Raw genomic sequence first — 26,701 nt, forward strand, 5'->3', positions numbered from 1 at the left:
ACAAAATCAGAAATAAGAAAATATGTAGAATTTTGGTTATAGGAATATGGAACCAGAACCTCCAAAATGGATTTGTTCTCATTCTTATTCTCAAATGAAATTTGTGTTGTAATTTTTTTATTTATGCGTCCAAAATTTTTGCAGCAAGTTTCAAAAAATTATCATATAAGGTTTTCTAAATTTTTTATTTCTAGATTTTTGATGAGCAATTCCTAGGTTTTGACCAAAATAGACCATTTCCTGAGACATATGGTGGTAGGGTAGCATTTTGTTTTTGTTTTGAAAAATGTAAACACCTACTGGTCGCCATTTTGAACTTGGGAGATTAGCACTGTTAAATTATTTCCTCAAAAGGTATAATTTTTTCAAATTAACATTACATAGCATCAACATTACCTTATGTCTTGTCTACAATTTTTTTAATTCTGGTTAGTTTAAAAAATTAAGAATCTTATGGATAACCATTACTATTGCACCGCCAATTTGGTTTCGTTACTATCCGGCCATTGAACATGCGTAGTGTTGTTATTATTTTTACCCTACCAGCAGATGCCGAAATTTGTAAACATGAGAAATCAGCTGTTCGGTTGACAAGTCGGGAAATGCCTTATTGCCCGGTTTTGCCTGGATTTGATCGACAAGTTTGAAATCAAATACCCGGAATTTGCCAGGTTTTTATATAAAACAGCCCAGATACGTGCCGAAAAAAAATCTGACAACTTTATTCTATGAACAAGTGAGAAAATTTTTTAAAAACTGTAGCAAAATTTTGAACTTAAAATGGGGTTTTGAGGTTTTTGTATTAGTTTTAAGTTCAGATAATTACTCTTGAATATCTTCGCTCTATTAATATCATAAATTAATTATGAATTTAAAATTTTGAGTGTAGTGTAGAATACCTCGCTTCCTTTTTTGGACCCTCATGGGGGGGGTTTAACCCCCAAAACCCCCCCCGTTCCTACGGCCATGCTGTGAATACACACGCCTCGATTGTTTTTCTATGGTCGAACTTCTACCTACTTTGTGAATCTATTGTGCGGAATGTGTGGATTAGGTTGGATGCCGGGCTATCTGATGTAATGGATGGAAGTTGTGCTGTTGGGTTATTTACAGTGTGTGGGTTTTGTGTTTTGGAACTAATATTATTGCTAATTTTGGTTGTAGTTTTGACTGTGTGTAGTATTCCTGCGTACGTTGTATTCAATTTGGCTGTGTCTGTCCTGTAGTTGACGGTGTTTTCTGTATTGGTCATGTGGTACATCTCCAAAATACGTAACGTTGATATGTATTGCGCTTTATCAACGATGTTCGCATGTTTGTATCGATGTTGTGTTGGAATAACATGATCTGTCATAACCAGACGGCGGCAACGTTACACGATTTGTCTATGTATCGTGTGACCAACATTTTTTAAATAAGTGGTCGTGAATCTCGTTTTTAAGCTTTTTTCCTCAGATTTAAGCTTTTTTTGCCTTGAGAGCATAGGAGACGAAAGCTTAAATCTGAGGAAAAAAGCTTAAATCTGTCAAAACGAAGGGAAAAAAAGGGGAAATCTGAGAGATGTGCTCCATACGGTTTGAATAGCGTTGCCGCCGCCTGGTCATAACTGAGGTATCTCCCTCTGACTTGATGTCGGTGATGCTGGTGTCTCTGCTCTCCAATAACTTTTGATATTTGTTTACATTGGATTTGTGCCCATACATTCTCTTCATGAGTGTATTCGTTCTCATTCCGATGAAAACTTTCTATCCAAAACACAAAAACTGCACCCTGCAAATTACTCATGGATGAACAAGTATAAAAACTATGGTGTTTGTATGTATATGTAGTTATTCAAATATCATAATAACATAGTAGAATTTATTATATCTATAGTTCATTACCTAAAATCAATCATTCAAATGTAGTTAAATAAGGTATAATATTTTTGAAACAATCATAAATTTAAAGTTGAATCTAATATATTTATAGTTCAATAAAAGAGGTCCTTCAGAAATGTAAAGTTAATTCTAAATATACAAAAATGGATGTTTGTCTGTCTGTCTGTTCCCTATAAACTCGGAAACTACTAAACCAATCATTGTGAAAATTGGAATATAAAGTTTTTGGGACCGGAGATGGTTCCTAACATGCTTTCAAACTGCTCCGACTTTAAAGAGGGGTCTTCTATACAAAATTAATAAAAATATGACATAATTTTAACAATTTTCAGAAACAACTGTTACGATATACATGAAACTTGGTGTGTAACCGTTTTCAAGACTGAGAATGGTTTTCAAAATACTAAACGAAACCAAAAAGGAGGGCTCCTATACAAAATTGACAAAAAATTGACACGATTCGAACAATTTTCGTAAACTTATGAACCGATGAACGTGAAATTTAATGTGTAGCTATTTTCAGGACCGGGAATGGTTTCTAAAAAGCTCTCAAACCCCTCCAAATCCAAAATTGGGGGTTCCCATACAAAATTTTACAAAAATTTTACACAATTCGAACAGTTTTCGTAAACTACTAAACCAATCAACGTAAAATTTGATGTGTAGCCATTTTCGAGACCGGGAATGGTTTCTAAAATACTTAAAACTACTCCAAATTCAAAGAAGAGGGACTCTCGAACAATTATCGGAACCTACTGTACCGATCAACGAGATATTTGGGGTGTAGCCCTTTTCGAGACGGAGAATGGTCGCTTTGATATTTTCAAACCATTCCGAATCCTAAAAAGTGGGGCTTTCATATAAAATAACCAGAAATTTTACGCAATTCGAACAATTTTCGGAAACTTCTGAATCGCTCAACATGAAATATGGTGTGTAGCCGTTTTCGAGACCGAAGATTATTTTTATAATAGTTTCAAACCCCTCGAAATCTAAAAAAGGGAGGGGGGGCTAAATAAACCGAAAAAAATTGACAATATTTTAACAATCTGATAAACTTAACAGTTATGACTTAATCAGACGATCTACTGAATTGACAAACATGTTTAAACCAATTTGGATGATATATTTTATTGATAAACGCTTCTCATTTTAATGAAAAAAGACCCTCATATTCAATAAATGTAACATACATATAATTAACATAAACAATGTCTTAGTTTTTTAGTGTTTATTATCTGAGTGTGATTGTATTGTAGATGCTTCTTTTTTTTAAAGGGTGTCTTCAAACCTTCGAACTATAAGTTATGTTTACTCAAAACAATCTAGAAGCTCAGATGGCATGAAAAGTTGTTCGCTTTAAATAATGTTGATATTTGATTTACAAAAAAGTATAGTTAAATTATAAAAATTTTTACGCACCTGATTTTTTCCATGAAAGGGGTAGCAAAGTACACTTGGTCAGCTAGTATATTATATTTATAGTTAAATGCCTAATATCAATCAGAAAATTGAAGTTAAAACTATCAAATTTACAGTTGAAACAATAATACCACTATAGTTGAATCTATCATATTCATAGTTGATTGCGTAGTTGAATCTATTATATTTAGAGGATGTGAAAAAATCAACTACACTTTGATGATTGGTATAACAAGCTAAAATAATTGGAACAACAGTCGTATTTTTTCTCCATGAAAATATTAAATTGACGCAGTTCTAAACATATCGAAATTCACATTGGTGAATCAGCAACTTAGAGAAAACTGGCAAAATTAATTAAAAAGAAGTTATTTAATGAGTAACATTTTTACATTGTTATCAAAACAAACTCTGGAATAAGTTTTTGACAGTCACGAATATTTGGCTAAATTTGAAAAAAAAGCCTCTTGATATGTATCAATCCTCTGATTAACGTAGAAAAAAAAATCGAAATTAATTCTGAATTCTTTTCAAATCAAGTTTTCCAAAGTGCTTTAGGTAAACAATGTTCCAAATCAAAACGTTAGTTGAATTAAAATTTGAGATCATTTGCAGTCATTCATTTAAATGGGTTGAAATGATGCTTAATTTTATGATTGATTCTGAAACATGATGTTGAGTAAAAAAATGCATGAAAGTGTTCTGAATATTTAATCAGTCCCAAAGTTTTGTTTCCATGTTTGACGTTTGCGGTAGTGCTTCTTCTTTTTCAGGAAGAGTTGAGAAAATCCATAGTAAGTCTAAACGAGCAATAATGTCACAACGGATTGAACTGAAAGAAAACTTTCCTGGTGCATGTTCCCTTTGCTCAAGGATAGACTTTATTTTAAAAATTCAACTTTTTTCCCATAAGTGCATATTCAACGCCCGTTTTAATTACTTTTTGGAAACATTATTGTGGTTGTTTTGGTTCCGTCAAGAGTCACGCCGAATCCAATTATAGGCTATCAGCCAGTTGTGGCATTCGTTAATTTAATTTGTGGTTTTATTTTAATTCTTGCACAAATATTTCAATGGTCAATGCTTCCTCCATGGCAATTATAGAGCTTTGAATCCAGAAGAGTGGTTTTCACTAACGAGTTTTCAGTGAAGCCAATGATTTGATATTTTTGAACATTTTAAATAAGGTGTGAAGAAAACATTGTTTTAGGAATCAATACTTAAATAAAAAAACAGAAATGAATCTTTAAAAGCTGTAGTCAAGTAACCTGCTGAAAACTTAAAAGTGAGAAAAAACTTCCCTCATCATGTATTGTATACTTGTATTGTAAGCAAGCTTTCCCACTCCTAACCTAATATTTCACTTTACGATCGCCATCAAATGCAGAGCCTCAGGTAGGTTATATATTTTCCAGCCGTCCCCAGATGCCTAGTCGAATTTTTCATTTAGCTTTTCCACGCCATTTTGCCTTTTTTTCATCCTTCCGTCCTTCCAGAACGCTAGTTTGCACACATTTGCCATTGCTGATGGAGAACCCCGGATTGTGTTGTGCTTTACCGCCTGTTTTCCACCTCTTGAAATCACTTTGTTATCTGGTGCATATTTTCTCTGCCTTTCTCTGCGCTTTTCTCTAGTAGTAAACAATTTTGCTACCGGCAGCGGCGTCGGCCAAATTCACTTCATTCATCCAACCGGAGTCAACCGGATGATTCAGTAGCCAGGCCGGCAGCGGACTTTGTTCTAGTGGTTCATCAACTGGCAGGAAGGCAGAAAATCATCCCAAATGAAATTTTCCACCTAGAGCAGCAGTGCCTAGGAACAAATAAAAATGATACAAAAAAAAGTAACAACATCAACCAAAACAGCAACAACAAAATACCTAAACCAGTTCCGGTTGCAAAGGATCTGACCTTACAGTAGTCCTTCTGGCGACCGGAGGCAATTTTGTTTCAGGTTTTTGTTTCTGTGCCTTCATTCTCCAAGTGCTGTTTTATTTAATTTTTTTTCCTAGGAGCAAAAATAAATCTCTACAGATGCTCCCGATAGATCTGGTGTTGCTTGCATGCCGAGAAATTGGATGCACTTTTGCTGCCAATCAGTTGAATCTGCAGGGATAATGAAAGCAATTCGGAGTTCTCCTTAAGAGTTTTTAGGACACTATTTAATTAATCAGAAGCACGGGTGTCAAGAGAAGTAATTTATCGATACTAATGTGTCTGTTTTGGGTATTTCTTAAGAAAAAAAAGGAGTTCTTCAATTTGGCTATTGAATTATTAAAAATGTAAGTTTTTACCAACATGAGATGGTATATAGCATAGAATCTATCTATCATAGTTTTGTTTATAATAGTCATGTTTGGATATAAAGCCAATGAGCCGTTAGTTCGGATGGCCGTCAGGCCAAATGGCGGCTAGGCTGAATGATCGGTAGATCGAAGGGTCGTAAGGCCTAAGAGATGGTAGGCCAAATGTATGGCCGTTTGGAATTCTCTGATGCTAGTTCTCATGGAAAATGAAAAAAAAAACAGTATCCGAAACGTTTGTTAGAACGAATAGACTGTTTTTCCAAGTTACACAAAATATGTAATACCGTATTTGTTTTCTCCCCTCGATCAATGTTCCACCGTACCCGACAAAAACAAACACAAATCGCCGCCAGTGTATTGCTACCTCACTCACTCACACGCTCTCTCGCAACACTGGCAAAATTATCGGTGGGCCACCGTCCGTAAGCAAAACTCCACCAGGTCAAAACCAGTGCAACACCGTCCAAATAAACAAACAGTTTGACAGAACCCAGTGGTGCACCAGTGCAACACTAGAGCACAACTCGGCATAAACAAATACGGTATAAGTCAATTAGCATTAAAAAGTTTTATTATGGTTTTATTATGGGATTTTTGTGCAGTTTATTTTACGACGATTTTATTATAGTCATGCATAATTCTTATAACTTTGTATCGACCATTTGTTTTCAAATAGTTTTGAAAATGCTAAAAATGCTTTTATTAAACATACTGTTTAAGTTGTTTTCAAAAAGTTATGATTGCTCTGTTTTAACTACAATAATACACAAACTTAGAAGTTTGCTCCAACCCTTATTTGCATGTTTACTAATATTTAGCACCCAGCCCAAGTAACACAGATTATGCCAACTAGCATTAGGAAGTTTTATTATGGTTTAATTATGGCATTTTTTGTGCAGCTCGTTTTATGACGGTTTTATTATGGTCATGCAGAATGCTTATATTTTTTTCTCGACCATATGTTTTCAGATGGTTTTGAAAACGCTAATAAAACTTTTATTAAACATACTGTTTTAGTTATTTTGAAAGAGTTATGAATGCTCTTTTTAAACTATAATAAAACACAAACTTAGAAGTTTGCTCCAAGCTTTCTTTTGCATGTTCTATAATAGCACTCAGTGCATGATTATTAAACCGCCATAAAACTTAGTGACAGTTCTCGATCAAGATGTCAAAACAGGACACGCTCAGATAAGATAGCACATATTTGAATGAAAACTCCCATTTTTACACATTTTTGGTAAGTTATGCGTGTTGGTTTTGAGTTAAAATTAAAAAAATACATCTTTGAAAACTTGAAATCACAGAAAGTGGTATGAATATCTTTACAGTATGAGTATTGAGTGAAAGGGCCCAAATAGTAGGAAAAAAATTGTTGCTTGACACCATCATTAATTCAAGATGGCGGCTTCCGCTTTTATTTTCAAAGCTGTAAATTACTGAAAATATCGTAAACCCTTCACAATATGGTTATTAGGTGAAAGTAATAAACGAGTAGAAGTCAAATTTCGTTGCCCGTCGCCATCTTAAATCCAAGATGGCGGCTACCACTCAACTTGAAAATACTGTAAATGACTTAAAATCGCATAAAACCTATATTATAGGGGTATCAGTTGAAAGAAATCAACCGGTAGAAGTTGAATTTCGCTATTTGACGCCATCTTGAAATCCAAGATGGAGGCTTCCACTAAACTTTAAAATGTAGTGAATGACATAAAATGACATGAAACCCAAATTGGTAGTGGGTGAAAGGGCTTACAGAGTAGAAGTCGAATATTGCTATCTTACGCCATCTATCCAAGATGGCAGCTTTCTATAAACTTAAAAAATGCTCTAAATTTTTGAATATCGCATGAAACCTTCAAAATATGGGTATTTGTCAATTGGGATAAGCTATAAAAAGTTTATTTTTGCATTCTGACGCTATCTTGAAATCCAGAATGGTGGCTTCAGCTGAATTTAAAATACTGTAAATGAATGAAAATAACATGAAACTCCCAAACATATTGTATTGGGTGCTAAGGCTAAATGATAGAAGTCAAATATCTCTTTTCGCGTTTCTCTGAAAATCTGTAAGTGACTGAAAATCCCACAAAAATCACCACAGTACAGATCCCGTTCGTTTTTGGCAACATTCGATTTTGGCAACATCGAATTTGGCACATGTGCCAAAATCAGACGGTTAACAGAAACAACATAGCCTTATAGTTTTCGCTAGAATAAGACCAATACAATTTAGACATAATAGCATGATAGGAATAATAGAATAACATAAATGGCAAAAAAATCACAAACTATAAACAAAACAAGAAAAGTTCTAAATGCTTTAGAAACATAATGAAAAAATAATAAAAGTGATTTAAAATTATCTAAATTGTCTTAAAATAGTAGTTTTAATGCAGTATTACGTGAAAAAAAATTGTGTTAAAGCGATTTTCATTGATTAACAGCATTTTAAATTCAGAGGAAACTGCCATCTTGGATTCCAAGATGGCGTCGGAAAGAAAAACATCGACATCTTCTAGCTTAGCCTTTTCATTAAATACCCGTATAGTGGTGGTTTAATGCGACTTTTTGTCAGCATTAAGCATTAAAAGTTGAGCGGATGCCGCCATCTTGGATTTCAAGATGGCGTCTGATAGCGAAATTCAACTTCTACTCGTTTAGCCCTTTCACCCGATATCCATTTTGTTGGGGTTTCATACGATTTCAAGTCATTTACACCATTTTAAAGTTCAGCGGAAGCCGCCATCTTGGATTTCAAGATGTCGTCAGACAACGAAATTTGACTTCAACTCATGATTTATTCCACGGGTCATTCAAAACCAATCCCTTTTCATTCAAAAAGTCTGTCCTCATTTACTGTACTAATGATTACAACTCAGAAATGAGGAACTCAACCTTAACGTGTAATTGGTTGGCTTGCGAGAGAAACGTCAAATCGTAGCTTTTTCTGGGGTCATCATTAAACCATAATAAAACTATGAATTGACTCACGCCATGTTGGTTGCAAAATCGAAGGGCACAAAATGACGCCATGTTGATGGATTCACAATGCAAGCATTGGAAAATATTTTTTCAGGCCTTTTTTCCATCAATTCCATCATGATTTACCATCAGATTTGACGAGGCGCATTTATTTTAAGATACTATTTCATATACATTTTACCTAAAATCTTGACTGGCAGTAGAAAAGACGCTCATTATATGGTTAAAACATTGGTTTTTTAGCTATTAATTTTACCAGATCATATCTGAATAATGCAATCATCATTCATCAACCATTATGGTTGCTGGAAAAAATAAAAAAAAAACTCCGAGAACTTACAGAACCGAAAAAAACAAAAATTTCTAACATGTTTTATGACAGCTTTTTAAAAGCTTTGAAGACCAACATTTTTGACCAACAATTATATGTCTTGATGACGTTTCTAGGGTAGGGCCAAATAGCCTGATTTTGGCTTTATTAGAGTCCAGGTGATGTTATACAATGCGCTTTAGCTTTTTATGAAGATTAATGCGATAGTCCAAACGAAATTTTGCTGACCATAATAAAGCTAAAATTGTTACTTGGGAGTGCTAGATTATAAAACCGCCATAAAACTTAGAGACAGTTCTCGATCAAGATGTCAAAACAGGACACGCTCAGGTTAGATTGCACATATTTGAAATGGAATTCCCATTTCAACACATTTTTGATTGGTTAAGGTGTTGGTTTTGAGTTAATATAAAAAAAAAACATATTTAAAAATCTTCGAAAAAACTTTAAATTCCCGGAAATGGTGTGAGTATCTCTACAATATGAGCATTGAGAGAAAAGGCCCAAATAGTAGGAAAAAAAATTGTTGTTTGACGCCATCATTAATCCAAGATGGCGGCTCCAGCTTTTATTTTCAAAGCTGTAAATTACTGAAAATATCGTGAAACCTTCACAATATGGTTATAAGGTGAAAGTGATAAAAGAGTAGAAGTCGAATTTCGTTGTCCGTCGCTATCTTAAATTTCAAGATGGCGGCTACCACTCAACTTGAAAATACTGTAAATGACTGAAAATCGCATAAAACCCTCTCAATATGGGAATAAGTAGAAAGAGATCAAACAGTAGAAGTCGAATATCGTTATCTGACGCCATCTTGAAATCCAAGATGGTGGCTTCCACTGACCTTTAAAATGTTGTAAATGACTTTGAATCGCATGAAACCCAAACATTGGTATTGAGCGAAAAGGCAAAACGATTAGAAGTCGAATTTCACTATTTGACGCCATTTTGAAATTCAAGATAGCTGCGTTAGCTTAATTTTAAATGCTGTAAATGACAGAAATCGCATTTTGCACCACTTTATGGGTATTGGGTTGAAGGGCTAAACAAGAAGAAGTCAAATTTTTTTTTACGACGCCATCTAGAAATCCAAGATAGAAGCTTCAGCTTAACTTTGAAATGCTGTAAATGATTGAAATGACCATAAAACCCCCAAAATATGGATATTGGATGAAAGGGCTAAACGAGTAGAAATCGAATTTCTCGATTTGCTGTAAGTGACTGAAAATGGCATAAAACAACCACAATACAGACCCCGTTCGTTTTTGGCAACATTCGATTTTACCAACATCCGATTTTGACACATGTAGCTCAATCAAACGGTTAACAGAAACAAAATAACCTTATAGTTTTCACTAGAATACGACCAATACAATTTATAGATTATAGCATGATAGACATAATAGAATGACATTAATTGCATATATGGCAAAAAAACAAAAATTATTAACAAAACAAGAAAAGTGCTAAATGTATCAGAAACATCATGAAAAATAAGAAAACATTTTTAAAAATGATCGGAAATCGACTAAAAATTAAAAGTAGTAGTTTAAATTTAGTACTAAAAGAAAAAATAGTTGAGAAAAATTCGTTCGATTTCGGCAACTTGCTATTTTGGCAACACAATATGTTCGGGTGCGTTGCCAAAAAAAACAGGCTCTGGTTCTTCTAGTTTAGTCCTTTCACCCAATACCAATATTGTAAAGCTTTTGTGTGTTTTCCAGTCATTTACAGAGTTCTAAAGTTCAGTGGGAGCCGCCATCTTGGATTTCAAGTTTAAGTCAGAAAGAGATATTAATCCACTATTGGTATTGCCCTTAAACCCAATAATAATATTGTGGGCGTATCATGCAATTTTCAGTGATTAACAGCATTTAAAAGCTAAGCGGAAGCCACCATACCATATTGGATTTCAAGATGGTGTCTGATAGCAAAAATCGGTTTCACTTAGTTTAGCTCTTTACCCAATATCCTAATTGAGGAGATCATGCTTGTCCAACACCTCGCAAACAGAACAGAGCAGGGAACGAATGACACTTTTATCATTTCGGATTCCGAGTGCACTGCTCTGCCGATCAACGTTCACAAATCCTTTTGCTGAGTGCGCCCGATTGCGGTTGCTCTGACGCTCGGGTGGACGTCGCTCGCTCTAAAGAGAAGAGAAGGAGCTGGCTAGAAAATTGCGCTCTAGCGACGCTGATGTGTAGCTCAGTGTATCAAGCCAGAAAGATTTCAATGCAGGAATGTTTCCTACAAAAAAAAGCCGTCATGCAGTGCGGAACAGTGCATCAGTCGAAGAGGATTCCAATGTAGGTTTATGTATAAGTATTGCAGAACTATTTTTGTACTTAACCGGGCCCGGCACTTCCTGGCAAATTATTTGATAAATATAGTGAAAACCGGGTAAACAATCTAATATGTTTCATTCCAGAAACCGAGCAATATTCGGCCAAATTTGAAAAAAAAATCCAGACAATTATCCAGTGAAGAAAAACGATTAACATTTTTATTGTCTCAACACATCAGCAGTGTTAAATTCGTGTTAAAGCATTCGAAAAAAGTTTTGGTTTGATTTTTTAATAAAAAACAAGCTTTCACAAAACCGATTTAAGACCAAAAAAAAAACAAAAACTGAATTAGATTTTCTTGTTTCATTTTCCAAATAATATGGATAAAACTGTGCAAAATCCAAGTAGATTTTTTTACAATATCCGGGCATCCGGGCTGGACCAAACTTTTCTCAAAAAAATCTCTCAAATGATTCTGTTTACTAATGTTCATGTCCTTTTAATTTCGTAGGTAGCATTAGTTTACAAAAGCACCGCTTCGCAAGGTAACATTTACTAAAACTATTTAAAAATCTTTGTCTATTAAACAAACCGTGAAAATTACGCAGGGACTTGGGACAAATATCAGAAATAAAACTGCAATACCTTCCACAGATCGTTAAAATCAGGTTTAATCTTCCTTCACCACTACACTTTTGATGTTTTTCGACCGAAGAAAACTTTCGTAGCCTATTATTGGTCCGGGTGCAGAACATCAATCTAGAGGAACTTAATTAATATCACCCAGGAATGAAAAGATAGGTGTTTTGGGCAAAGCTGTTAATTCGCATATTTTGATAAAAAAAGTAGAGATGTTCAAAAATAGCACGATAATAACAATAACTTTTCTACTAAGCATTTTTCTAGACTTTTTTTAATTTACCGTATCTCCTTGGGTTAAAATTGTAGAACTTGGACATGTTTAGCAAAGTTGTGTATCTTTTTGAGATAAATAACTTTGTAGAAAAAACTTAAGCTCTAAAATGCTAAACAAGAAAGTTATCATTTTATCTCGCTATTGGTGGACCCCTCGACTTTATATTTCATTTCAAAATATGCGCTTTGTTATACAGAGCAATGTTGCCGAAGACACCAGCAGCCTATCTTATCTAACTTTTGCGTTATAAATTTCATTCCACTAGATGGTTGTTCTGTATCATTGTGCATTGTAAATTCTGACGCACTTCGAAACTTCGATCCAGACGCAACCGAAGGATACAAACCGAGTTTTTTGTGAAGCTTCTCTTTCGCCCGATTGAGAACGAGTTTAACTGAACCGAGAACGTACTTCATCAGTTTGCTTGATTCTTTTGCCCACACTTGGGTGGACGCTTGGTCGCTCTGGAGACAACTGAGCATTTTATAAAGTTTCTCCGTTTGGGAAGAGCACAGCGGAAAAAATGCACGCTCTTACTCTGAACGGGCTAATCTGAGGAGCGATACCAAACATGGAGGAGATTTTAAGTCATCTACAGCATGTTAAGGTTCAGCGGAAGTAGCAATCTTCAATTTCAACATGGCGTCAGATAGCCGAATCAGACTTCTACTCGTAGAGTTTCAGGCTATTTACAGCATTTACAAGTTGTGCGGTAGACACAATCTTGGATTTCAAGATAGCGTCGGACAACAAACTTGCCCTTTCACCTAATACCCCGTATTGTGGATGTATCATGAGGTTTTAAGTCATTTATAACTTTGAAAAGAATAACAAAAACCGCCATCTTGGATTATTGATAGCGTCAGATAGCGAAATTTGATTTATTCTAGTTTAGTCTTTTCACCCAATATCCATAATGTGGGAGTTTCATGCGGTTTTCTGTGATTAACAGTATTTTAAAGCTCAGAGGAAGCCTTGAATTTCAAGAAGGCGTCTGATAGTGAAATTTGACTTCTTCTTGTTAAGCCCTTTAGCCAATACCCATATGGTGGAGGTTTTATGCAATTTTTAGACATTTTCAACATTATAAAGTTAAGCGGGAGCAGCCATCTTGGATTTTTAATTGGCGTCAGACAACGAAATTCGACTTCAAGTCATGGTTAATTCCACGGGTCATTCACAACCAATCCCTTTTTATTCAAAAAGTCTGTCTTCATTTACTGTACTAATGATTAACAACTCAGATATAAGAAAATTCATCCTTAGCGTGTAATTGGTTGGCTTGCGAAAGAAACGTCAAATGTTAGCTTTTTATATGGCTCTCAATAAACCATTATAAAACTAATAAGCCATTTATTTGACCATAATAAAGCTATTAAGCATTGAATTAACTAAAGCAAAATCAAAAATGACGACATATTGTTGGATTCACAATGTCAAGTACTGTAAAACGGGGTCACATTGATCACTGGGGTTGCTTTGATCAACATGAAAATTTTCCACATAATCATCAATAACTAAGTCTAAAGTTAAAATATCTCAAAAAAAAATTTCTACGTTTCAAAACTTGCATGTTAAATTTCAAATTGTGAAAAACTTGGATTATTTTTGAAATTTTCAATTGTAAGTAAAAATGTTATTTCTGTTGAAATATTTATTTTTTCGAAGGTACGTAAACAACACCCTTCCCGATGAAATCAAAGCGTTGATTTATGTGACAGTTCAACTTTTTCCTTAGTAAATTTATTGTTTTGGTGTAGTTTATTGTTGTAAATTATTGACCGCGATGTTGTTTATTTTTTTGGATTAAAAACGAAGAAATCTAAACCATGAGACATCAATACTCAATATTGTATATCTCAGAATTTCCTGGATCAAAAGTTACAAATTAAGAACCTTTGAGCCACCGAAAGTATTTTGTTCAATTTTGTGGAATTTCATAGTTACGAAATGAAATTCGGGCAACCGAGCCGGGCCGGTCTGTTCTCAAATTTTGTATCAAATATCCAGGCAAACCCGGATAGAACCGGGCAATTTGGTAACTTCATGATAGGCCATCAGATAATAGCTTGATAAAAGCTTTGATGACCAAAATTTCGAAGCATCATTTTATCAAGGTTTAAAAAATTGTTCATAAGGACGTTTAAGCTTTAATAGAGTTCTGGTGATGTTATAGAATGCGCTCTAGCTTTTTATTAATATTAATGCTATAGTAGACTGAGTCGATTTGGGGTCATTTTTGAATTTCTCAAACCCTGGGGTCTTAAAAGCTTCCTTTCGGTTCAAAACTCATCCATGATTTTTTGCAGAATTTTTAGGTAACGTTTACATGAGTAAATTTGAACTTTTAGGTTTGTATCGGAAAATTAAATATTTTGTACTGAAAAATCAACGTCATTTTTGTTTCTTTTGTGGATGCTAATGGTTTTTGTGCCAATTTATAAATTTCTTACTGGAAATTTTCCGCTGAACAACTTTGTCGAATATTATAACTGTTGAGGATTCAGGGGGTAGCTTACCGGGTTCAAATGATCGGAGGGTTTACCAATTGCTGTTTGTTGGTACAGCAATAAACACCAGCAGCGGGTACACCCAGGGGCGGTCGATTCCTTAGCGCTATTGGTTTTGTGGTTCGCTGCTTCTCCACTGCCGACGGGTCAGGAGGAAGGTTTTTGTTGCACCTTATTCAAGTCCGCACACAACACACAGCACAAATCCTTCTGTTCTGGGTTTCGGATGTGCTTTAAAACACAAAAGACGACCGATTTACAACAAATAAAACACCACTTTATTGGACTTAATTTTACTCGACCGACAAACAAACAATCAAAGTACGGAGCTGATGTTGCCGCTACGAGACTTTATTCAGACTGATTTATGCTGACTTTGTTATTGCTTTGGTCAGCTGGTTGGTGAGTTACCGTGTCAAAACAGTTCATTCGGTAACTCACTGGTATGTTTTTTTCTTATACTAGGATGGTTCAATATTTTACGATTTACAATAATTGAAAATAATTAAAGGAAATTTAACACACATTATATACAATAGATTTGGTCACAAACATTCCGGCCACCTTGAAATGGCACGGACATTTCAACACTCGCTTCGGTGTCATTAGGGAGCCTTCATCGGTTTCCTTCGTCTTCGACTACGTGGACCAACAGGACGCATCATGGCACCAGGGGAAGCAGGAGGAGCGATTGGAACTGGGCGGTACGGACACCATCTGGAGCTTTGTTTTCTGTGGAACAAAGAGGATCCCAGTAGACCAACAAACATACAAATAAAGGATTGGAACCGCAATCACCTGGTGCTTATGGTTGTCATACAGGAGCTAACTTAGAGTGTAGCTCTACTCATTAAAGCTGCGACCACCGACTACTGCGTTCAATCAGCCGGTGCTAGGAGTATTTGATGGGAGGGGTTGTCCACCACACGAAGCCGGAAACGATGAAGTGCGACCACACTCGGAGCGTTGATTCTGCGGAGCAAGAAGGAACCCAGTAGCCCAACAAACAAATAAGGGGGTATTGGAATCGCAATCACCTGATTTTCAAAATTGTCGTACAGGAGCTAACTTAGAGTGTAGCTCTACTCATTCAGGCTGCAATCGGCGACTACTGGTTCTAGGAGGTCCGCAGTGTACAGGCGAGGACGACGACAAATGGTTCTGGGAAGCAAAGGGAACCAAGTAGACCAACAAACAACTTTTAAAAATATTGGAACCGCAATCACCTGATCCATGAAATTATGTACAGGAGCTGTCTTAGAGTGCAGCTCTACTCATGATTAGTTTCAGGAACTGCGGTGACCGGTTCTCCAACGGGCTGCTCATCAGCTGGATTGGTTTCGGGTTGTTCTGGTACGGGTAACAGGGCAAGTTTGTTGACACACCTGGAAACGACATCTCGCTTCGCAGTGCGTAAGGTGACCACTCGTACGATGCCGTCTTTCCCAGGATGAACGGCTGTGATGATCCCTAGTGGCCATTGGGCTGGCGGAAGTAGATCGTCTTGGATGATCACCATTTGGTTGGGCTGGATTACAGTTGATGTTCTACGGTGCTTGGTGGCTCGGGCTTGAAGCTGCTGCAGATATTCTGGGTACCATCTACGCCAGATTCGTTGGAACCGTATCTGCGTGAGCTTCCAATGCGACAGTTGATTGTCCGGAACAGTTGTCACGTCTTCTTCGGGTGGAGATCGCAGGCTTTCACCGACAAGGAAATGTCCAGGTGTCAGGGCTTCCAATTCGTCGGATTCGGTTGGCATCGGGATCAAGGGTCTGGAGTTCAAACACATCTCCACCTCGGCTAGTAACGTCGTCATGTCCTCGTACGAAATGTTGGAGTGGCCGATTTCCCTCAGTAGATGGTGCTTCGCTGATTTCACTGCTGCTTCCCATAGACCTCCGAAATGGGGCGAACGAGGTGGTATGAAATGCCACGCAACTCCAGATTCTGCACACCAATCCAGGATGTTCTTGCGTCCTCCGTGTTCGGTTTTCAGCATCTGGTAGATTCTATGCAACTCGTTATTTGCACCTCGGAACGCAGTGCCATTGTCGCTGTGGATCTCGTGGGGAAAGTTTCGGCGGGCAGAAAATCGGCGAAGAGCAGCGATGAAGGCCGGCGTGGAGAGATCAGACACCAACTCGATGTGAACGGCACGTGTGGTAAAGCAAACGAAGATGCAAACGTATGCTTTCGTTGGGCCTCGGTTTCGGACGAGAGACTTGATGTAAACTGGTCCGCAATAGTCTACACCAGAAACGGCAAACGGTCTTCGGGGCGCAACACGAGACGTAGGCAAATCTGCGATGCTTTGCTGGATCATCTTTGGTCTGCATCGGAAACATTTGTGGCACTCATGGAATGTGCGGCGCACTAGATTGCGTCCACCAATGATCCAGTACTTTTGACGGATCGTGGCGAGCATTAGTTGTGGGCCGGCGTGAATTAAATTCTCATGATAATACTTCGCCAACAGGTTTGAAAGCGGGTGTTTCGCGAGCAGAACAACTTGATGTTTCGTAGCTTCCGGAACGGTTGCGTTGGCCAGAACTCCTCTAATCCGAATGACTCCATCTGATTCTAGTTTTGTACGGATGTACTTCAACTGCGATGAAGACGGAAGACGACCGGACGATGCTAGGGTGGCTAACTCCTCAGGAAAACACTGTTTCTGGGCAAGACGACACAGTGTCAAATCTGCTTCTTGCAGATCGGCGGTGGTAAGTGCTTGGAATGGGTCAATTTTCGTCTTCCGTGCAGCAGCTTTCAACAAGCGGAAGTATCGCATGCAGTGAGCGATGGAGCGCCTGAGTTTTTGGTAACTGGAGTACATTCCGAAGATACGATCTGCAAACTCGTCATCCTTCACGACAGCTGGAAGCGCGGCAACTGGAACTCTCATTTCACTCGTCGAACTGGTTTGGCAGGCTGACAACTCGGTTCGTGGCCACTGCGAAGGCGGTAACTGGAGCCATGGAGATCCAGTCCACCAAAGCGGATGATTGACGAGCTCAGGCGGACTTATTCCACGGGACAGAACATCGGCTGGATTCGATTCTCCGCGAACATGCATCCACAAATCTACATCGGTCGAATTCTGGATCTTAGACACTCGGTTGGCCACAAATGTCTTCCAGCGATTGGGCGGTGATTGTAGCCACTGAAGAACCGTCGAGGAATCAGTCCAGAAGAACACTTCGGCAGGCAACTTGAGAGCACGGTTGACCTTCTCGGATAGGCTGACAGACAGAACGGCTCCACAAAGTTCCAAACGGGCAATGCTATGGTGGCTCTTCAGCGGTGCGACCTTCGACTTCGATGTCAGCAATATGACACGGACGACTCCATTACATTCGGACCGAATGTAGCAGCAGCTGCCGTAGGCCTTCTCCGACGCATCCGAAAAGAAATGCAACTGAAAGGATGTGGCATTGGCGGAAGACACGTATCGAGGAACTTGGATCGTGGCGATGGTATCCAGCGTGCTATGAAACTCCTTCCAATCGGCCTGGTACGACGCTGGTAGTGGGCGATCCCATTCGAAAGATTCTCCGTTCTCTGTTCGAAGTCCCCACAAACGCTGCATGAACAGTTTGGCGACGGTAATAATCGGTCCAACCAAACCGAGTGGATCGAAGATCTGGGCGATGTACGACATTATCTTGCGCTTTGTGAGAACTGGAGCTGGCAGGGGCAATTGGACTCGAAAACGTAGAACGTCAGACATTGTTTCCCAAACAAGTCCGAGCGTAGAGACAGCCTGATCGTCCTGCAGGCTGTGGATTGCGGATACGGCTAAATCTTCTCGAGGAATACCACGAAGCGCTTCAGGAACATTGGATGCCCATTTCTTGAGTGGTAAACCGGCAGAAGCAGCTAGAGCGGATGCTTCTCGGCGGAGTTGAACAGCGGATTCGACATCTTCGGCACCAGTCAAACAATCGTCAACGTAGAAGTCGTTCTTAAAAGCTGGGGCGGCAACAGGAAAACGACTGATTTCATCCTCAGCGAGGCGTTGTAAAGCGCGGGTGGCCAAAAATGGTGCTGAAGCGAAACCGTACGTAACAGTCTGCAGCTCAAATGTTGCGAGAGGCTCTTCGGGACCTTGGCGCCAGAGAATTCGTTGGTACGTACAGTCGTCCAGGTGCAGTTGTATTTGGCGATACATCTTTTCAATGTCGGCTACGAGTGCGATTGGGTGGGTTCGGAAGCGCATAATGATCGACAGTAGATCGTCCTGGATAGTAGGTCCCACCAACTGCATATCGTTGATGGAGTAGCCGGTTGATGTCTTGCACGAAGCGTCAAAAACAACACGGACCTTGGTGCTTGTGCTTGACTCCTTGAAGACTGGATGATGTGGTAGATAGCAGTGGGGGACAGAGTCGTCTACTGGATCAGTCAACTTGATCATGTGGCCCAAACGTTCGTAGTCGGCCATGAAACAAACGTAGGCTTCTCGAGTGGCAGGATCTCGCTTAAGTCTCCTCTCTAGACTTTGGAAGCGGCGCTCGGCGATGGATCTTGATTCACCAACACGTACCAGGGGGTCACTAGTGAGTGGCAATCTAACTACGAAACGACCGGACGAATCGCGAGTGGTGGTAGCACTGAACACTTCTTCACACTTTATTTCTTCAGCTGACAGAGCTTGGGACGGCAACAGAGATTCGAGTTCCCAGAACCTTTCGATGGATTGTTCTAGGTCTCGATCGATGGTCGTAAGATGGCATAACCGGGGTGTTACGGAGGAATTTATCGGAGCCGATCCGGATACAGCCCATCCAAAAACAGTCTCCACTAAAGTCGGCATCTCATTGCCGAGGGAAATCTTGCTGCCGCCGTGAAGTTCATGGTACACTTCTCCGCCCACGATGAGGTCAATGTCCGCAGGAATGAAAAAATGTGGATCAGCCAGGTCAACGTCGGGAATTTTCCAAGCAGCAACATCAATTCTCACTGTCGGTAGGCAAACTGTTGGCCTTTTGAGGATAAGGAAATCTAGCTTCGTGGCGTACTTTGTTACGGTTGAGCGAATCTTCGCTGTTAACTGGCGCTTGATCTGCTTGGATGATTCACCAATCCCTGAAACAGCAATGTCAACGGTAGAACGGCGGAGATCGAGAGTGTTGGCCAACTTCTTCGTCATGAAGCTGCACATGCTAGCGGAATCAAGCAGCGCCCGCGCCGGAATTTCCTTCCCCGTACTGTCAACCACCAAAAGCATCACCGTTTCTAACAAAACTGTACTGTTCGTTGCCTGAACAGTCATACAAACTTGTTGGCTCGAAGTAGATGGTTGCGGATCTGAATCTGGAGGAGCGGTGCTACGTTGTGGAGCTGGGAGTGGTGGATTCGACAAAAGCGAAGTTGGTTTCGGAACCGAATTGAAGTTGGTGGTCTTGATCGCATCATGGAGGAGAGAATGATGCTTTCCATTGCAGAAACGACAAGTGTGTCTGGAGGAACAGGATCGTGATAAATGGCCGGAATTGAAACAATTCCAACACAAACGATGGGATGTGACAACTTGCCGTCGGTTGTAGGGAGAGAAACTTGCGAATTTCCTACAGCGAAATAGATGGTGTCGTTCCGAACAAACTACACACACGGGTAAATCGGGTTTTGGATCAGACGCAACAGGATTGGCCACTAATCGGAACGCCTTCTTCGGTTGGGATCCCGTCATCCTCGCTGGAATAGTTTGCAGGTTGCGCTGTTCTTCTGAGACGATGGTCTTCAGCATCATCGCTCGAGAATACAGGAAATCGATCAACTCTTGGTAAGTGATGTCTCTCAGGTCGCTTGTTTTTTCCTCCCAGGCTCGAAGTGTCGTAGGATCCAGCTTGTAGCACAGTAGGTTCACTAGCGGAGTATCCCAGTAACCTACCGGCTCACCCAGTTTAGCCATGGCCTTCACATGGCGGTCAAAATCATCAGTCAACGTATGAAGATCCTTTGAAGACTCTTTCCTTAAAGGCTGGATGTCGTACATTGCCCTGAAGAGCTGTCGTTTCAGGTACCGCTGGTTATCATACCGCTTCATCAACGCGTCCCAAGTTATAAGATAGTTGTCAGCCTCAACGTTCACGGACTCGAAAGGTTTCTTGGCTTCGCCTTCCAAACTCTGAAGCAGGTACTGCAGCTTTGCAACCGCTGGAACATCTGGGTTCGAGTGCACCATGGACTTGAACGTGTCTCGGAACGACAACCATCGCGAAAAATCACCATCGAACCTCGGCAAATCTATTTTGGGCAGGCGTAGGTGAAACATAGCTGTGCTGGTTGGTGCGGTCGGCTCTGCTGATGTAGAACTGCTCAACCTTTCCGGGATATTGTTCAACAGGAATGCTTTCACCTCACAAAACCTTTCCTCGATGGTCGATCTCTCAGCCAAACGCATTTCAAGCCGGTCTGGCCCATCCCACTTCTCGATGACGGTTTGCGCCTTTTGAAACTGGTCGTAGATCCGATCAACTAAATCTTGTCGAACTTGAAGGCGCCCTGTGTCTCGATCAACGTTGAATTCCTTTGTAAACCTCTCAACATCCGACAGGTTTGTCAAAATAGCCTTGCGACGAATAATGGCATCCTCCACCCTTTCGTCGGATTTGGTTTTCGGCATGATGAAATACACAGACACTTGCTACCACCACTGTACGATAACGAAAACACAGCACAAAAAACGCAAACGAAATCCTTCCCGAACCGATGTACTGGTTTTTAACACGACGGCGGAAGTGTAAACCAATCGTACGATTAAATCCTTCCCGTCGCGGATTTACACTTCTACACGACGAAGAATGATACAAATCGTACGATTCAATCCTTCCCGTCGCGGTGTATCAATCTTTGATTCGAAACGGAACCGAGAATTGTGTGTTAAAATCGACGAAAAAATCCTTCCCGACGCGACACACAATTCTTTCGCGAAGACTGCCACCCACTCACACCCAATCGCATATAATATTAATCAATATTGCCAATAAATAAGCCTCAGGTGCATAAGGACTGAATTTGCCAGAAGAATTCCAAGTCCAAAACTTTTTCGCCAAAAATCAATCAAATCCACTTTCCCAATTTTTGCTGACCGGTGTAAAACATCCACATAGCAGCAGGTCAAAATTAGCAGCTGTTGGTGGCTTTGTGCTGTTGGCTTGGCTTCACTTTGCGCTTTCTTGGCTCGAAAAACAATGTACAGCAGTACAAAAGGCAAGCAAAATGGCCCAACTTGATGCAGCCAGCGCGTCGAGTAAAGAAAATGGTGTACTCACCGCTACCTTCCGTGTGGGGAATTCCTCCGATCCGGCCGAAGGACCAATGTTGAGGATTCAGGGGGTAGCTTACCGGGTTCAAATGATCGGAGGGTTTACCAATTGCTGTTTGTTGGTACAGCAATAAACACCAGCAGCGGGTACACCCAGGGGCGGTCGATTCCTTAGCGCTATTGGTTTTGTGGTTCGCTGCTTCTCCACTGCCGACGGGTCAGGAGGAAGGTTTTTGTTGCACCTAATTCAAGTCCGCACACAACACACAGCACAAATCCTTCTGTTCTGGGTTTCGGATGTGCTTTAAAACACAAAAGACGACCGATTTACAACAAATAAAACACCACTTTATTGGACTTAATTTTACTCGACCGACAAACAAACAATCAAAGTACGGAGCTGATGTTGCCGCTACGAGACTTTATTCAGACTGATTTATGCTGACTTTGTTATTGCTTTGGTCAGCTGGTTGGTGAGTTACCGTGTCAAAACAGTTCATTCGGTAACTCACTGGTATGTTTTTTTCTTATACTAGGATGGTTCAATATTTTACGATTTACAATAATTGAAAATAATTAAAGGAAATTTAACACACATTATATACAATAGATTTGGTCACAAACAATAACTTCGTATCTTTTTAGACAAAAAAGTTATTAGCTCTTCAACAGGTGTATGTCTTTTTGGATTGATAAACCATGAATTCAATTGACACCACTGCTGGGTGCCTAGCGAAGTATTGCAAGGCCACTTTTCATGCCATACTTCGTGGGGCACAAGCAGTGGTGTCAATTGAATTCATGGTGTATCAATCCAAAAAGACATACACCTGTTGAAGAGCTAATAACTTTTTTGTCTAAAAAGATACGAAGTTATGATATTCGACAAAGTTGTTCAGCGGAAAATTTCCAGTAAGAAATTTATAAATTGGCACAAAAACCATTAGCATCCACAAAAGAAACAAAAATGACGTTGATTTTTCAGTACAAAATATTCAATTTTCCCATACAAACCTAAAAGTTCGAATTTACTCATGTAAACGTTACTTAAAAATTCTGCAAAAAATCATGGATGAGTTTTGGACCAAAACGAAGCTTTTAAGACCCCAGGGTTTGAGAAATTCAAAAATGACCCCAAATCGACTCAGTCTAATGCTATAGTCCTAACAAATTTTTGCTGACCATGATAGAGCAAAAATTGTTACTTGGACTATGATCCACCTGATCTAGTGGCCTGTTTGGCTGATCTGATTTCTAACAAGGTTTGGCAATTTATCTCTAAAATTGCCTTTCTGGTAAAAACAAAACAAAAAAATCAAACAATCAAAAAAATTCTGCAATTAATGTTTGAATTAAAATTAAGAAAAAAAACACGTCAATAAATAACTGTGTCGCTTTATGAAAATATGGTGAAAATCATAACTGAAGAAGGATAGGAAATCACTCTTTTTATTTCGTAAAACCCCATTTGCCTCAGTTTTGATAAAGTTAAATTTTTAAGTGATTGAATTAGTTAAAATTGGTTTACAAACAAATACTAATCAGATAATAAACGGGGCTTAAATGAAAAATTCATCCATTTTGGGAAAATGATGTCAAACAATATTTAATTGCACGCAAACCGGTGGAATTTCAGAATGTAATAATTTGTATCTAAAAAATGTAGGATTATATTAATAGTTTAAAACATTCACAAGAGAAGCTTTGACAAATTGATATCCATATCATTCGGTTTTGATAGTCTTGAATGCAATCAAACGTCCAACTCCTTATGAAGCTTTTTGAACTGAGAAAGTTACTTTTGCTTAAATTCAAAGAGATGGTTTGAAGAACCTCTTGCCTGAGTGAAGCTACGATTTCAAAGTAGCCGCTGAATTCCTTTGAATTTAGTGAGTTCGAGCCCAAGACTAAACATCGATCACAGTTGTACCGGATAAGTTTTTCAATAACTTGTCCGCCAACTACATCGTTGATATAAGTCGCAAATGACATAAAGATGTTAAAACGACTATAATCGAAACAAAAAAAAAAACTTTGAATTTAGCTTCAGTATTTGAAAAACCTTAATACTAGTGTTTCACTTTCTTAACCCTCTAATTCGATAAGAAGCTGCGGTCCTCGACAAAGATGTTCAGCGGAAAATTAAATTAACAGGTTGATATGTTGATTTTTCAGTTCAAAATATTCAATGTTCCCATACAAACCTAAAAGTTCAAATTTACTCATGTCAATTCGTTTAAAATTTTTTCAAAAATCATGAATGAGATTTGAACCAATAAGAAGCTTTTAAACTTTTAAGGTTTGAGAAATTCAAAAATGACCCAAAATCGACTCAGTCTAATGCTGTAGATACTAAGTAAGAGCCTTCATCTTACCCTTGCTTCGCATCTTATTTTAAAAGTTTAATCCTGCTTAAAATAAATATTTATGGAAAAAAAGATAATTCAGTTATAAGATATCATTATAAATTATATTAGACTAGCTGATCCCGTACGAACTTCGTTTCGCTTTAAATCATTGGTACGTCAAAATGAGTTTAGAAAATGAATTCGAATCATTCTTTCGACAATTTTGGGGTAAAAATTCAACAGTGTTTAAAGTCGCTACTATTACTATTACTTGAAGTTCAAATTAAACGGTTGATTGGCTTTTTATTAAAATTTATGTGAGAGTGTTTTCTTCTCGATCGGTTGCAAAATCTAGACATTATGGCAGAAACATGTACTATTTGTTTGTGTGCACGACTCTTTTGCTTGACCTTCACACTTAAATTAGTATCAATTAACTGCCTCCAACAAAATTATTGCACAAAACACTGAACTTTCAATGAAACCCTTTTTTTCTGTCCTATGGCCCGAAATTCGATAATTGAAACCAATTTTACGTTCCTCAAAACTCCCTTGTGCCATTTTTTCTTTTGAAATTATATGTAAAATAACGTCAGGAACTTGAAAACAGTGATCAGTGAATATAGACGCCCCTTTCGCCGACCCTTGACACGGAACATGCTACCTGGAGTCAATTGCTCATAGTTTATAACCATCATCTAAACATTTTCATCTCAATCCGATGCATGATCACGACAATATCGCGAAAACAGTGAGCAACTAACATGGACGGCCTTTTTTTTGACCACGATTCAAAACTTGACACCTGAAATCAATTATCTTTTCTGTTAAACTCCCATGTTTCAATTTTCATTACAATTCTATGCTCAATCAAGAGAGTATCGTAAAAACAGTGAACAGATAATAACCCCTTTTGCCGACCCCTGAGTCAAGATTTGAAACCTGAAAGCAAAAGAGCGTCCCTCAAAACTCCTATGCGGAAATTTTCATCTCAATAACAACGTCAAAATAATAACGTCAAAATCGCAAAAACATTAAAGTTGGATATGGACGACTCCTTCAGCCGACTTCTGATCCGCAATTCGAAACTTGAAATCGATTGCTCGTCTTTCAAAACACTCATGTGCAAATTTTCATCACAATCCAATGTAGAATAACACCAATATCGCAAAAACATTAATCAGTGAATATGGACGACCCCTTTGGCCGACCCCTGACCCTAAATTTGATAACTGTAAACGATTGCTCGTCTCTCAAAACACTGATGTGCAAATTTTCATCACAATCCGATGTATAATAACGCCAATATCGCAAAAACATTAATCAGTGATTATGGACGACCCCTTTGGCCAACCCTAAACTTAAATTTGATAACTGTAATCGATTGCTCGTCTCTCAAAACACTCATGTGCAAATTTTCATCACAATCCGGTGTATAATAACGCCAATATCGCAAAAACATTAATCAGTGATTATGGACGACCCCTTTGGCCAACCCTGAACTTAAATTTGATAACTGTAATCGATTGCTCGTCTCTCAAAACACTCATGTGCAAATTTTCATCACAATCCGGTGTATAATAACGCCAATATCGCAAAAACATTAATCAGTGATTATGGACGACCCCTTTGGCCAACCCTGAACTTAAATTTGATAACTGTAATCGATTGTTCGTCTCTCAAAACACTCATGTGCAAATTTTCATCACAATCCGGTGTATAATAACGCCAATATCGCAAAAACATTAATCAGTTGATATGGACGACCCCTTTGGCCAACCCTGAACTTAAATTTGATAACAGTAATCGATTGTTCGTCTCTCAAAACACTCATGTGCAAATTTTCATCTCAATCCGGTGTATAATAACGCCAATATCGCAAAAACATTAATCAGTGATTATGGACGACCCCTTTGGCCAACCCTAAACTTAAATTTGATAACTGTAATCGATTGCTCGTCTCTCAAAACACTCATGTGCAAATTTTCATCACAATCCGGTGTATAATAACGCCAATATCGCAAAAACATTAATCAGTGATTATGGACGACCCCTTTGGCCAACCCTGAACTTAAATTTGATAACTGTAATCGATTGTTCGTCTCTCAAAACACTCATGTGCAAATTTTCATCACAATCCGGTGTATAATAACGCCAATATCGCAAAAACATTAATCAGTTGATATGGACGACCCCTTTGGCCAACCCTGAACTTAAATTTGATAACTGTAATCGATTGTTCGTCTCTCAAAACACTCATGTGCAAATTTTCATCACAATCCGGTGTATAATAACGCCAATATCGCAAAAACATTAATCAGTGATTATGGACGACCCCTTTGGCCAACCCCTAAACATAAATTTGATAACTGTAATCGATTGCTCGTCTCTCAAAACACTCATGTGCAAATTTTCATCACAATCCGATGTATAATAACGCCA

The 26,701-nt window shown here is 38.7% G+C and overlaps 1 protein-coding gene across 1 annotated transcript in view; it reads left to right on the forward strand.

Annotated features, from left to right (window-relative positions):
• Nucleotides 1–26,701, forward strand: part of LOC129748374 (uncharacterized) — an 814,549-nt gene that overhangs the window by 495,763 nt on the left and 292,085 nt on the right. The window lies entirely within an intron of this gene.

The sequence above is a fragment of the Uranotaenia lowii genome, chromosome 2, assembly GCF_029784155.1.
Source record: "Uranotaenia lowii strain MFRU-FL chromosome 2, ASM2978415v1, whole genome shotgun sequence".
NCBI classification, from domain to species: domain Eukaryota; kingdom Metazoa; phylum Arthropoda; class Insecta; order Diptera; family Culicidae; genus Uranotaenia; species Uranotaenia lowii.